Source organism: Salmo salar, chromosome ssa11 (genome assembly GCF_905237065.1).
Source record: "Salmo salar chromosome ssa11, Ssal_v3.1, whole genome shotgun sequence".
In the NCBI taxonomy this organism is placed as follows: domain Eukaryota; kingdom Metazoa; phylum Chordata; class Actinopteri; order Salmoniformes; family Salmonidae; genus Salmo; species Salmo salar.
The window spans coordinates 86,592,876-86,606,973 of record NC_059452.1 but is presented as its reverse complement, the minus strand read 5'-3'; positions in this window follow the sequence as shown (position 1 = coordinate 86,606,973).

Sequence of the window (14,098 nt, the reverse complement as noted above, 5' to 3'; positions counted from 1 at the left end):
AGTAGTCCAGGTATGACAAAACTAGAGCCTGTAGGAGCTGTCTGGTTGAATGAGAAATCAAGAAAGCAGAGCAACACTTTAACAGAGACAAACCTCTTCCCATATTAGCAACCATTTGTTTTGACCATGATAGTTTGCTATCTAGGGTACCACCCAGCAGTTTAGTCTGTTCAACTTGCTCAATGGCCACATTAGTCAATAATAGATCCAGATGAGGTTTAGGGTTGAACGAGTGATTTGCCCAAAAATAATGCTTTTAGTTTTTGAGATATTTAGCACCAGCCTATTGCTAGTTACCCATTGAAAAACTCACCCGCCTTCACTAAACCCCTCAAATAAACCCCAAATCTATTTTGCATGAAGAAACAACCTGTCATTCATTACAAACTTTGTGAATATCTGGGTTTTCCCTCTTCACAATGCAGAAAAATTGTGGACAACACTCATTTTTATTACAACACACCTGCCTTAATTGTTTTCTTTACTAAAGTAGAGGTTTTGTATTATTATTATTGCTAAAGGTACTGCATAGATGTAAACATACATTTTTTTTGTGCAAGAAATAGCACTTGTATAGCCTAAGAAAGTAGCAGAAATACATTTTATTGAAGGGAAACAATAACAGTCTTGAACTATTTTGGCAACATAGTGATATATTCTTATATACTGTACAATGAGGAATTCAACTACAAAATACTAGTCTTCTCCCATTTTTTAACCATTGCCCCCACCCACAAGGTCTATAAACAACAACAATAAATAAGAATAAAATAAGATAATAGATACAACACAAAAACGTGAAAAACATAAATCAATCAACTCTAATTAGAACATATAGGACAGTATGCAAGTGTGTGTGCATGGACATTGCAGATGTATTTTTCACATGTGCAGCACATAGTATTTGTTTTACAGTCCTTCTTTGGGGGGCATATTTGGCATCTCCTTCTCTTGCCTGCCTCAGTTGCAGCTTCAGTTGGATCAGGACTAGATTCAGCCCCCTGAACAGCTTTCACAAGCACTGCAGAGGCTGCTGTGCGGGGGAGGCGCTCACTGCTTTGAATGTGTGGGGTTACAAGTGCCTTTCCCAGCTACTCCAGGAACACCCTCCTCTTGTTCCGCTTATCAGGCATCCAGGTAGGCTTGATCTTGTTCAATATCACAAAGGCATTGTATGAGGACATATCATTGATGTGATGAAAGATGACCAGGGTCCAGCGGGCAGCGGGCAGTCATCCTCCTGCAGCTGTAAGTTCCAATCACCTTGTTCAGGTTGTCCACACCTCCTTTGTTGTGGTTGTAGTCCAGGATGATGGCTGGCTTCTTGTCCTCACGATCACTGATGTCAGCCGTTTTGTGCAGTGTGCTCAGGAGGACCACATTCTTGTTCCTCTTTGGGAGGTAAGAAACTAGAGTGGTGGTGGGGGTGAAGGCAAACTTTGATGAGAAGGCCTCTCTCCCCCTTGTTGCGAGGAGTGCAGGAAGGAGCTCCGGCTTGTTCTTTCTAACTGTGCCAACCATGGTGATCTTCCTCTTCAGGAGCTGCTGGCTGAGTTCAATCAGTAGCACACATAATCTCAATTTGTCATTGTGTATGTGTGGGTCTGCGTCTTTGTGTTTTTTTTTTTTGTGGTGTGTATGGCCCTTAGACAATAAGGCAGAGGATGTTAAGCCATAACACCTACATTTTTTTCTGCAAACTGTTTTGATCAATGATATCAAAGGCTGCACTGAAGTCTAACTAAACAGTTCTCATAATCTTCTTATTATCAATTTCAATCATCAGTCATTTATGTCAGTGCCAAGCATGTTGAGTGCTCTTCCTTATAAGCAAGTCTGTTGTACATTTTTTACTTTTTAAAATCTTTTTATAAGGCTAATTGATCATCAGAAAACCCTTTCGCAATTATGTAAGCACAGCTGAAAACTGTTGTTCTGATTAAAGAAGCAATAAAACTGGCCTTCTTTAGACAAGTTGAGTATCTGGAGCATCAGCATTTGTGGGTTCGATTACAGGCTCAAAATAGCCAGAAACAAAGAACTTTCTTCTGAAACTCATCAGTCTACTCTTGTTCTGAGAAATGAAGACTATTCCATGCGAGAAATTGCCAACAAACTGAAGATCTCGTACAGCGCTGTGTATTACACCCTTCACAGAACAGTGCAAACTGGCTCTAACCAGAATAGAAAGAGGAGTGGGAGGCCCCGGTGCACAACTGAGCAAGAGGACAAGTATATTAGAGTGTCTAGATTGAGAAGCAGTCGCCCCACAAGTCCTCAACTGGCAACTTCATTAAATAGTACCCGCAAAGCACCAGTCTCAACATCAACAGTGAAGAGGCGACTCCTTGATGCTGGCCTTCAGTAGTGGTTTCTTTGCAGCAATTAGACCTTGAAGGCCTGATTCACACAGTCTCCTCTGAACAGTTGATGTTGAGATGTGTCTGTTACTCTGTGAATAATTTTTTGGGGCTGCAATTTGAGGTGCAGTTAACTCTAATGAACTTATCCTCTGCATCAGAGGTATCTACATTTTACATTTTTTTTTTTTTCTCTGTGTCTTCCTTATGGTAAAAGTCAAGGGATCTGAATATTTTCCGAATGCACTGTATGTATTGGGGTGGCAGGTAGCCTAGTGGTTAGGGCATTGGACTAGTAACTGAAAGGTTGCAAGATCAAATCCCTGAGCTGACAAGGTAAAAATCTGTTGTTCTGCCCCTGAACAAGGCAGTTATTCTACAGTTCCTAGGCCCTCATTGAAAATATGAATTTGTTCTTAACTGACTTGACTAGTTAAATAAAGGTAAAATATATATATATACAGTATTAGTCAAACGTTTGGACATAGTTACTCATTCCAGGGTTTTTCTTTATTTTTAATAATGAAGACATCAACACTATGAAATAACACATATGGAATCATTTAATAACCAAAAAAGTATTAAACAAATCAAAATATATAAAGAAGCCACCCTTTGCCTTGATGACAGCTTTGCACACTCTTGCCAGGAGTATGACTTGTCCTGCATAAATGTTGAAAATCCAACACAAACATGACAATTCCTGCAGGAATCCTGCAGGACAGAAACCTACAGGATTTTGATAATCCTGCAGGATTTGGCAATTCCTGCTGGACCATGACAATTCCTGCAGGAATCTTGCAGGACCGAAACATAAAAGATTTTGATATTCATGCAGGATATGGCAATTCTTGTATGACCAAGTATGTATATTCCTGCAGGAATCACGTAGGACTGAAACCTGTAGGATTTTGATATTCCTGCAGGATATGGCAATTCCTGCAGGACCAATTCCAGCACAAATGTTGATATTCATATCAGATAGCCAAACTGCTGAAGGAGGAGATAAAGTGTGCGTGGAGGTGAGTGCACATCATTTTGTATATTGCTAACTATTTTTTTATATAAAAAGTGTTTTTAACTCTACTTTACAAATTACAATAAGAAGACAAACGATGTGACATCTTGGTCACTATAGCAATGGTTGACAGTTGGCAGTTGAAGAAATGGTTGCCAATTGGTTTAGCTGGTTCAAGTTGTTTTTTTAACAGGTAAGGAGTCAGAGAAATATACTAAACCTCCAACAAATGTCTATATAAACATGTTAGTTGTCATACCCATGGTATACAGTCTGCTATACCACAGCTGTCAGCCAATCAGCATTCAGGGCTCAAACCACCCAGTTTATAATAAAGAGCATAATGTTTTATTCAATTTACCACTTAAAATGTGACTTTTGATGTTGCGTTATGTATTTCACTTAACCAGTTAATGTATTTTTCACTGTAGGCAACTTAAAAATGTATTTATTGGTCCACTTCCCGAAATATATATTTTTTTACACGGTATTTTGTCTCCATATAGACCTTTTTGACTGTGATCCTGCCTCCAGAACCATCCAATTTACATTTGAAAGACAGAAGAAAACATAATTCCATCCTAGTTATCATAGTTATAGCATAGTTATCCTTAACGTGTTGTGTTCACAGAATATTTTTAAGGAATAAGTCAGCTAGCTTAGCTTGAATGTTCTCTACCACTGGCTGCTAGCTACCTAGCTAGCTTTGACAAAACAACATTTCAAACTTTTGCTTCGGTGGAAAGTGACAAATGAGGTTTGATATCCCTCTTGCTATGTCTCTTTAGTACTGTTGTCACATGTTAAGCTATACTTTTTAAGTGTTTGGAAATGGATGGTAATAGATTCGATTTTTTGGCTAGCACTTGATGACGGTAACCAAGTCACATAACCGATCATGACCTGTCATGTAAATAAGGAAGTTTAAATAGCAAAGATGGGTTCAAAACATTGTTTTTCTTTTAAATATCACATTATTTTCACTGAAATATACAAATAGTTGTTTAATTGTATTATCTTATTACCCCTGTTTTGTGGTATCCAATTAGAAGTTACAGTCTTGTCTCATTGCTGCAACTCCCGTACGGACTCAGGAGAGGCAAAGATCAAGAACCGTGCGTCCTCCGAAACACAACTCAGTCAAGCCACACTGCTTCTTGACTCAATGCCAGCTTAACCCGGAAGCCAGCCGCACCAATGTGTCAGAGGAAACACCGTACACCTGGCGACCATGTCAGTGTGCATTGCGCCCTGGCCCACAGGTGTCGCTAGAGCACGATTGGACAAGAGCATCCCTGCCAGCCAAGCCCTCCCCTAACCCAGACGACGATGGGCCAATTGTGCACCGCCCCATGGGTCTCCTGTTTGCAGCCAGCTGTGACAGAGCCTGGACTTGAACTAGGATCTCTAGTGGCACAGTGCCTTAGACCACTGCGCCACTCAGGAGGCCCCATTTCAAATAGTTTGATTTAAATAGAAATGTATCATTTTAACAAGGCTTTCCCTCTGTTTTACTTTTATCTTGGGCAATTTCCTCACTTCCACGATGTGAGTTCTCTTCTATTCCCTTACAGTTTAGACTACAGGGAGCACAGAAACACACACACGCACACACACATTTCACTGTAATTCTTTACCTTGTATTTCTAACAGTTTAGCAGAATGCCATCACATCACATTAGAGTTAGTAAGCGCATGAGAAACAATACGTTTACTAATTAATCTGTTTCTGATTCTTTGTCACATTTGTAAAATCACCATTAAAATACAGCATCGCATGTATATCATCACATTTGCGTAGTGGCATAGAGCAGTAGAGTAGAGGCACTTACAGCAGTTCAACCACTCCACACATTTCTTGTTAACAAATTATAGTTTTGGCAAGTTAGTTAGGACATCTACTTTGTGCATGACACAAGTCATTTCCCCAACAATGTTTACAGACAGATTATTTCACTTATTATTCACTGTATTACAATTCCAGTGGGTCAGAAGTTGACTGTGCCTTTAAACAGCTTGGAAAATTCCAGAAAATAATGTCATGGCTTTAGAAGCTTCTGATAGGCTAATTGATATAATTTGAGTCAATTGGAGGTGTACCTGTGGATGTATTACCTTCAAACTTAGTGCCTCTTTGCTTGACATCATGGGAAAATCAAAAATAAATCAGACAAGACCTCAGAAAGACAATTGTAGACCTCCACAAGTCTGGTTCATCCTTGGGAGCAATTTCCAAATGCCTGAAGATACCACGTTCCTCTGAACAAACAATAGTACGCAAGTATGAACACCATGGGACCACGCAGCCGTCATACCGCTCAGGAAGGAGACGTGTTCTGTTTCCTAGATATGAACGTACTTTGGTGCGAAAAGTGCAAATCAATCTCAGAACAACAGCAAAGGACCTTGTGAATATACTGGGGGAAACGGGTACAAAAGTATCTATATCCATGGAAAAATGAGTCCTATATCGACATAACCTGAAAGGCCGCTCAGCAAGGAACAAGCCACGGCTCCAAACCGTCATAAAAAAGCCAGACTACGGTTTGTAACTGCACATGGGGTCAAAAATCATAGTTTTTGGAGAAATGTCCTCTAGTCTGATGAAATAAAAATATAACTGTTTGGCCATAATGACCATTGTAATGTTTGGAGGAAAAAGGGGGTGGCCTGCAAGCCGAAGAACACCATCCCAACCGTGAAGCACGGGGGTGGCAGCATCATGTTGTGGGGGTGCTTCACTGCAGGAGGGACTGGTGCCTTTCACAAACTAGATGGCATCATGAGGATGGAAAATTATGTGGATATATTGAAGCAACATCTCAAGACATCAGTCAGGAAGTTAAAGCTTGGTCGCAAATGGGTCTTCCAAATGGAAAATGACCCCAAGCATACTTCCAAAGTTGTGACAAAATGGCTTAAAGACAACAAAGTCAAGGTATTGGAGTGGCCATCACAAAGCTCTGACCTCAATCCTATAGAAAATGTGTGGGCAGAACTGAAAAAGCGTGTGCGAGCAAGGAGGCCTACAAACCTCATTCAGTTACACCAGCTCTGTCAGGAGGAATGGGCCAAAATTTACCCAACTTATTGTGGGAAGCTTGTGGAAGGCTACCCGAAACGTTTGACACAAGTTAAACAATTTAAAGGCAATGCTACCAAATACTAATTGAGTGTATGTAAACTTCTGACCCACTGGGAAAGTGATGAAAGAAATGAAAGCTGAAATAAATCATTCTCTCTACTTTATTCTGACGTTACACATTCTTAAAATAAAGTGGTGATCCTAACTGACCTAAGACAGGGAATTTTTACTGTGATTAAATGTCAGGAATTGTGAAAAACTGAGTTTAAATGTATTTGTCTAAGGTGTATGTAAACTTCTGACTTCAACTGTATATTCTGTAGGATTCCTGTACGAAATATTACAGGACACTACATAAATTGTCAATAAATAGGTTATTAACATTCTGCTATCGATCCACTGGTTACTGTATGGTGTGAAAGGAAATTTAAATGAGTTGACGAACCTGCAAAGCTTGTGTTTTGTGTGTGTGTGTGTCAGAGCCAAGATGATTTGGAGTAGTCCAACCTGAGACTACTGCACCAGGTATTTCTCTTCTGTTCCCATGCTGGAGACCAGGGCTTGATTACAAACTGTTACCATGGTGCTAACATTTTGTGTAGGATCTTTAAGCTGGGGACTGTGTGAATGTGTCAAAGCTCTAACTGGGCCCCGCACAGCATGGCTTGTTTTTGTTGTGTTTGTGTACTTGGTAACTTGGCTGCAGAAGAAAGCCACTTTCAATTTCCTTATGTTGGGGGCTTTCATCAAGGTTAGTGTTTCTTGGTGTAACATCGTTCCCAGGCTATTGCGCACACAGCACATATAAGCCTGGGATATCAACCATTCAAAGTTGGCCTTAGTGGGAGTGACCATAGAATACTTTGGGAGTGACCTTATTGAGTAAAGTATTTGTCTCTGTCATTAGTTTAATAAAAAGCACAAGCTGGCGCACACCCAGAGAAAATGATTTAGTGTAGAGGTGCTGACTAATGGTGAATAAACTGTAAGCTACTGTATAAAAACAAAGAGAGTCGTGCACTCCATATGTGTAACCTCCCAGTCATTTATTGGGAAAAAAAACATTTCACCATCACTGTGCCTTCTTCAGGGCAATGTCATGAATGCTTTAACCAGGTTATGTAGACAAACAGTTAGCAATGACGACACACCCCTCACTCTTGTCATTGGTTGCACTAATTGCACTGTTTGTCTACATAACTTGGTTCACTCATTCATGACATTACCCTGAAGATGCACAGTCATGTCGGAACGTTGGTGTTTTTTTGCAAATAAATTACTGGGAGGTTATACATATGGAGTATGCGACTAGTTAACACAGTCACAAAGTCATAATTATGGCTAAACCGTTTCCACAATTTCTCTTCTAAAATGTTGATTTTTAACCTAACCCTAACTATTGAAGGCCAAGTTTAATGTGTTGGTCCAGCAGACCTTCCGCAACATTTGGGAAGAAGTGTCTGGGAATGAGATTAGGTGTAATGTGGTTAACATGACTTCACTTTATAGCATATGCCATCCTTCAGCACAACATGTCACCCTTTATAAAGCACATGTTTATATAATTTTGGACATAGTGGGTTATGTCACATTTCTGAACCCTTTATAAAGTATGACATACAGTTATAGATACTTTGTAACACATGAATGTGGTGCTTATGTAGGCATTATGAAAGCATTATGAAGCCTTTATATGCTGAACGTCATTTATCTTTGTTCCTTAGTATAGTGTCTTCTTTTTTTTGTTTAGTTTAGTTACGTGAGTTCAAAATGCTCTGCATGTTTGCCAATCTGATGTGCTGACAGACTAATTTGTCATTGCCTTAGCCTCATGTCTCTCAGCCATACAGTTGTTCAATTAATGTGGATTTGGCAGTTTTAACGGTCAGTTCTTTTTATGGGGCATGCCTGTCAGTAACCGGAAGAAGCAATTTCGTAAATGCTTCAAGTGCAGCGTTAGGATGTTCCTCATTACACACATCAGAACAACAAATATTTTTCACATCTTCAACAGGAATCATTGCAAAACCCCTTGTATGATTGCTTAAACAGTATTTTAGGTATAGCCTTTGGAACTTTGGTTCCTCTTTATATGGCGATTAGATAGTGATCACTACCTCTGATGGGTGTGGATACTGCTTTAGAGCAGATTTCTGCAGAATTATTATGGTTACTTAAGATAGAAGGTTGGATCGATGGATGGATTGGCCTGGGTGTATAATGTGAACGTCTAGCAACCCAAAGGTTGTCTGTTCGAATCTCATCAGAGACAACGTTAGCATTTTAGCTAATTAGTACATTATTATTGTTATACTTTTTGGGGGTATGTTATACCCCCTTTTCTCCCCAATTTCGTGATATCCAATTGGTAGTTAATCTTTTCCCATCGCGCAACTTCCGTACAGACTCGGGAGAGGCAAAGGTTGGGAGCCATGCGTCCTCCGAAATACGACCCTGCCAAGCCGCACTGCTTCTTGAATCACTGCTCACTTAACCCGGAAGCCAGCCGCATCAATGTGTCAGAGGAAACACTGTACAGCTATTGACCGAAGTCAGCGTGCATGCGCCCGCCCCGCCACAAGAAGTTGCTAGAGCGCGATGGGACAAGGACATCCCGGCCGGCCAAACCTTTTCCCTGACCTGGACGACGCTAGCCCAATTGTGCCTCCACTATTCCAGCATCATTTTAACTTCAACATTTCAACATAATCAAATCCCCTATGCTTAGTCTAATACTACAATATTCCAAAAACAATTTAGTCCAATCAACGTAAGCTAAATATCATGTGGCTGTCCATGGCACTGATTTCTGTGTGTCTTTGTGTGTCTGTGCGTAAGTAGAAAAACATGTTGACTCACCCTACTTGTAGAGAAACACCAATGCCGTCCTCCTCTCTTAAATGTTGCCGAAACTGTCTATAACTCTGTCATACAATATACGCTTTTAATTTTTGTTGAACTTGGCTACCTGGCAAAAAAGATTGCTCGCTAGCCTAATTTTATTTCATGTGCAACGATTAGCTAGTTAACATTAGCCTACTACATATTGAACTTTCATCCCCTCAGGCCAGAGGCACAATGTCTGAATTAATGGTTGGATCAGAATCACATTTATAATCATTGGCCAGTATGGAAAATTAAGTAAAACCACAAGTCCAAATCCCAATCTCCACTCATGGCTAATTTAGGAAAGGGCCAATTTTAGCTAACTAGCTAGCCACCAGAGGACAGCAACACAATGAGATGCAACAATTCACGTTTTTCTGTGAATCACATTTGGTTTGATGTGATGTGATTGGTGTGAAGCCAAATCAAAACAGTTCCCTTGCCACTATTTTTGGTGCGCCAGGACCATTCACAGTTTCGCTCAACGCTGATTGGCTATTATTGTATTATTTTTTGATCAAGGAAGGCCAAATGCTCGCTGTCTTCCCTTGCATTCAATGTTATGGTGAAATTGAAAATGAAAGTGTATTTGTCACATGTGCAGAATACAACAGGTGTAGACCATACCATGAAATGCTTACTTACAAGCCCTTAACCAGGGCAACAATTATGAAACGTTAAAGCATTGGACCTCTCACTTTAATCCACCAGAAAAGACATAAAACATATTATAACAAATATTATGGTTAAACTTAAATATACAAAATGATTAAAAAACATTATTTTGGTATATATATTTTTTTATACGGTATAATCTTTGTACATTATATCCTCAATAGGACTGGTGGAGATGTCACACATGCAGTTGACAAAGATATATGGAACTGTGTGCTCTATCCAAAATTACAACCAACTGATTGCAGTATTACTGCAGAAAGGGAGGAGGCAAGTGGAAAAGGGAGAAGGTAAGGAACTTGTCTGTCGGCCCTGCATTAAAGACTAAAATTGGCAAAATAAATTTGTGATAAAAAAAAGTATACCTGTCACGTCCTGACCAGTATAAGGGGTTATTTGTTATTGTAGTTTGGTCAGGACGTGGCAGGGGTGTGTTTGTTTTGTGTTGTCGGGGTTTTTGGGTAGTGTTCTATGTTTTGTATTTCTATGTTCTATTTTTTAGTTATTCTATTTCTATGTTTAGTTTATTTTTTGACCTTCAATTGGAGGCAGCTGTTCCTCGTTGCCTCTAATTGAAGGTCCTATTTAGTAGGGGTATTTTTCATGGGTTTTTGTGGGTAGTTGTTTCTTGTTTAGCTGTGTGCCTGACAGGACTGTTTTCGTCGTTCTTTTTGTTCAGTGTTCATTTGTTTAATAAAGAAGAAAATGAGCATTCACGTACCCGCTGCGTTTTGGTCCAATCACTACGACGGCCGTGACAATACCACTTTAATTTAAGGACCAAAAAATGGACAGCTTTGCCATACAGGTCGCAAAATAGTTGGGATGAGATTTTTGATGTACCGATTCCAAAGCACATGGTTTATGAACTGATATACAAAACGACGCTGGATTCAAAATGTCGAGTTTTTCAATTTAAATTATTATACAAAATTCTTGCAACCAATAGAATGTTAAAATTGTGGGGGATGCAACCATGCCAGCTCTGGAGATTTTGCTGCGAAGAGACTGAATCCTTAGATGACATGTTTTTGGTACTGCCCATATGTAGCTAGTTTTTGGTCACAGGTTCAGGAATGGCTGAACATTTTTAACATTTACTTGCTGCTAACTCTGCAAATAGCATGGCAAAGGTGCTTCTTTTTAATATACAATCTGTAGCAACTGTGACAATTGAAAGGTTGAGAACTTTTGTGAAACATCACAGCACAGTAGAAAATTATATGGCAGCTAGAAATCAAAACAGGATGGTCTTCAGAGATAGATGCGAGGGGTTGAAGGTAGCTGAAGGATGGGACTAAAAACAAATAAAAGATAACTCATGTAAAATATACTGTTCATGAAATGTATGTATAAACTGGAAGTAGAAGCCTAATTATTGTTGTCCATTAATTTACTACAATTAGAGGAGGAATGGTAGGGTTAGAAGTAACATATTTTTAATTAGTTTACTCCAATTAGGGGAGGGGTGGCAGCGTTAGGGTAAAAAATAAAGAAATAAAATATATTTTAATATATACAGTTGAAGTCGGAAGTTTACATGCACTTAGGTTGGAGTCATAAAAACTCGTTTTTCAACCACTCCACAAATTACTTGCTAACAAACTATAGTTTTGGCAAGTCGGTTAGGACATCTACTTTGTGCATGACACAAGTCATTTTTCCAACAATTGTTTACAGACAGAATATTTCACTTATAAATCACTGTATCACAATTCCAGTGGGTCGGAAGTTTACATACACTAAGATGAATGTGCCTTTAAACAGCTTGGAAAATTCCAGAAAATTATGTCATGGCTTTAATTTACATAATTTGAGTCAATTGGAGGTGTACCTGTGGATATATTTCAAGGCCTACCTTCAAACTCAGTGCCTCTTTGTTTGACATCATGGGAAAATCAAAAGAAATCAGCCAAGACCTCAGAAAAAATATTGTAGACCTCCACACAAGTCTGGTTTATCCTTGGGAGCAATTTCCAAACCCCTGAAGGGACCACGTTCATCTGAACAAACAACAGTACGCAAGTATAAACACCATGGGACCACGCAGCCGTCATACCGCTAAGGAAGGAGACGCGTTCTGTGTCCTAGAGATTAACGTACTTTGGTGCGAAAAGTGCAAATCAATCTCAGAACAACAGCAAAGGACCTTGTGAAGATACTGGGGGAAACGGGTACAAAAGTATCTATATCCACGGTAAAATGAGTCCTATATCGACCTAACCTGAAAGGCCGCTCAGCAAGAAAGAAGACACCGCTCCGAAACTGCCATAAAAAAGCCAGACTACGGTTTGCAACTGCACATGGGGACAAAGATCGTAGTTTTTGGAGAAATGTCCTCTGGTCTGATGAAACAAAAATATAACTGTTTGGCCATAATGAGCATCGTCATGTTTGGAGGAAAAAGGGGGAGGCTTGCAAGCCGAAGAACACCATCCCAACTGTGAAGCACGGGGATGGCAGCATCATGTTGTGGGGGTTCTTTGCTGCAGGAGGGACTGGTGCACTTCACAAAATAGATTGCATCATGAGGATGGAAAATTATGTGGCTATATTGAAGCAACATCTCAAGACATCAGTCAGGAAGTTAAAGCTTGGTCGCACATGGGTCTTCCAAATGGACAATGACCCCAAGCATACACCCAGATTTGTGGCAAAATGGCTTAAGGACAACAAAGTCAAGGTATTGGAGTGGCCATCACAAAACCCTGACCTCAATCCTATAGAAAATTTGTGGGCAAAACTGAAAAAGTGTGTGTGAGCAAGGAGGCCTATAAACCTGACTCAGTTACACCAGCTCTGTCAGGAGGAATGGGCCAAAATTCACCCAACTTATTGTGGGAAGCTTGTGGAAGGCTACCCAAAACATTTCACCCAAGTTAAACAATTTAAAGGCAATGCTACAAAATTCAAATTGAGTGTATGTAAACTTCTGACCCACTGGGAATGTGATGAAAGAAATAAAAGCTGAAATGAATCATTCTCTCTACTATTATTCTGACATTTCACATTCTTAAAATAAAGTGGTGATCCTAACTGACCTAAGACAGGGAACTTTTACTGTGATTAAATGTCAGGAACTGTGAACAACTGAGTTTAAATGCATTTGTCTAAGGTGAACTTCCGACTTCAACTGTATATATATATATTTTAAATAATGTATTTATCCAAAATATATGGGGGATTGGAAATGATGCAGACAATTACACTGATAGAAGCCACAATCTATCTGCAATATTAAAGCTGATCTACTGCGTACATTTTTTTTTTTTTTATAAATGAAGTTCAACAGCAGGTTGAAATTGAATGTAAAATAAGGTTATTGTGGATGTTGTTTTAAAGCCTAACACAACAAAATGGCCAGCACTTTCTAAGGTGATGATGAATTGAAGACAGATTTTTCAAAGGTTTTATGGACAGATGAAATGAGAGTCACTCTTGATGGACCAGATGGATGGGCCTGTGGCTGGATCAATAATGGACACAGGGCACCACTTCGAGTCAGGCGCCAGCAGGGTGGAGGAGGGGTACTGGTATGGGCTGCTATCATTAAGGATGAGTTAGTTGGACCTTTTCAGGTTGAAGATGGACTGAAACTCAACTCCCAAACCTACTGCCAGTTTCTGGAAGATACTTTCTTCAAGCAGTGGTAGAAGAAGAAGTCCTCAGCATTCAGGAAGGCCATGCTCTTTATGCAGGACAATTCTCCATCATATGCATCCAAGTACTCCACTGCTTGGCTAGCCAGCAAGGGCCTCAAAGATGCCCGAATAATGACCTGGCCCCCTTTCCTCACCCGACTTAAATCCTATTGAGAACTTGTGGGCCCTTCTCAAATGTGAGATTTACAGTGAGGGAAGACAATACACCTCTTTGACCAACATTTGGGAGGCTGTGGTTGCTGCTCCAGCGAAAGTTGATCGTGAACAGATCAAGAAACTGACAGACTCCATGGATGGAACGCTCATGGCAGTTATTGAAAAGAAGGGTGTCTATATTGGTCACTGAATATTTTTGAAAGGCCACATTTTTTGTTTAATTGTAATTTTGTGTTACTTATTTGTTACACTTACT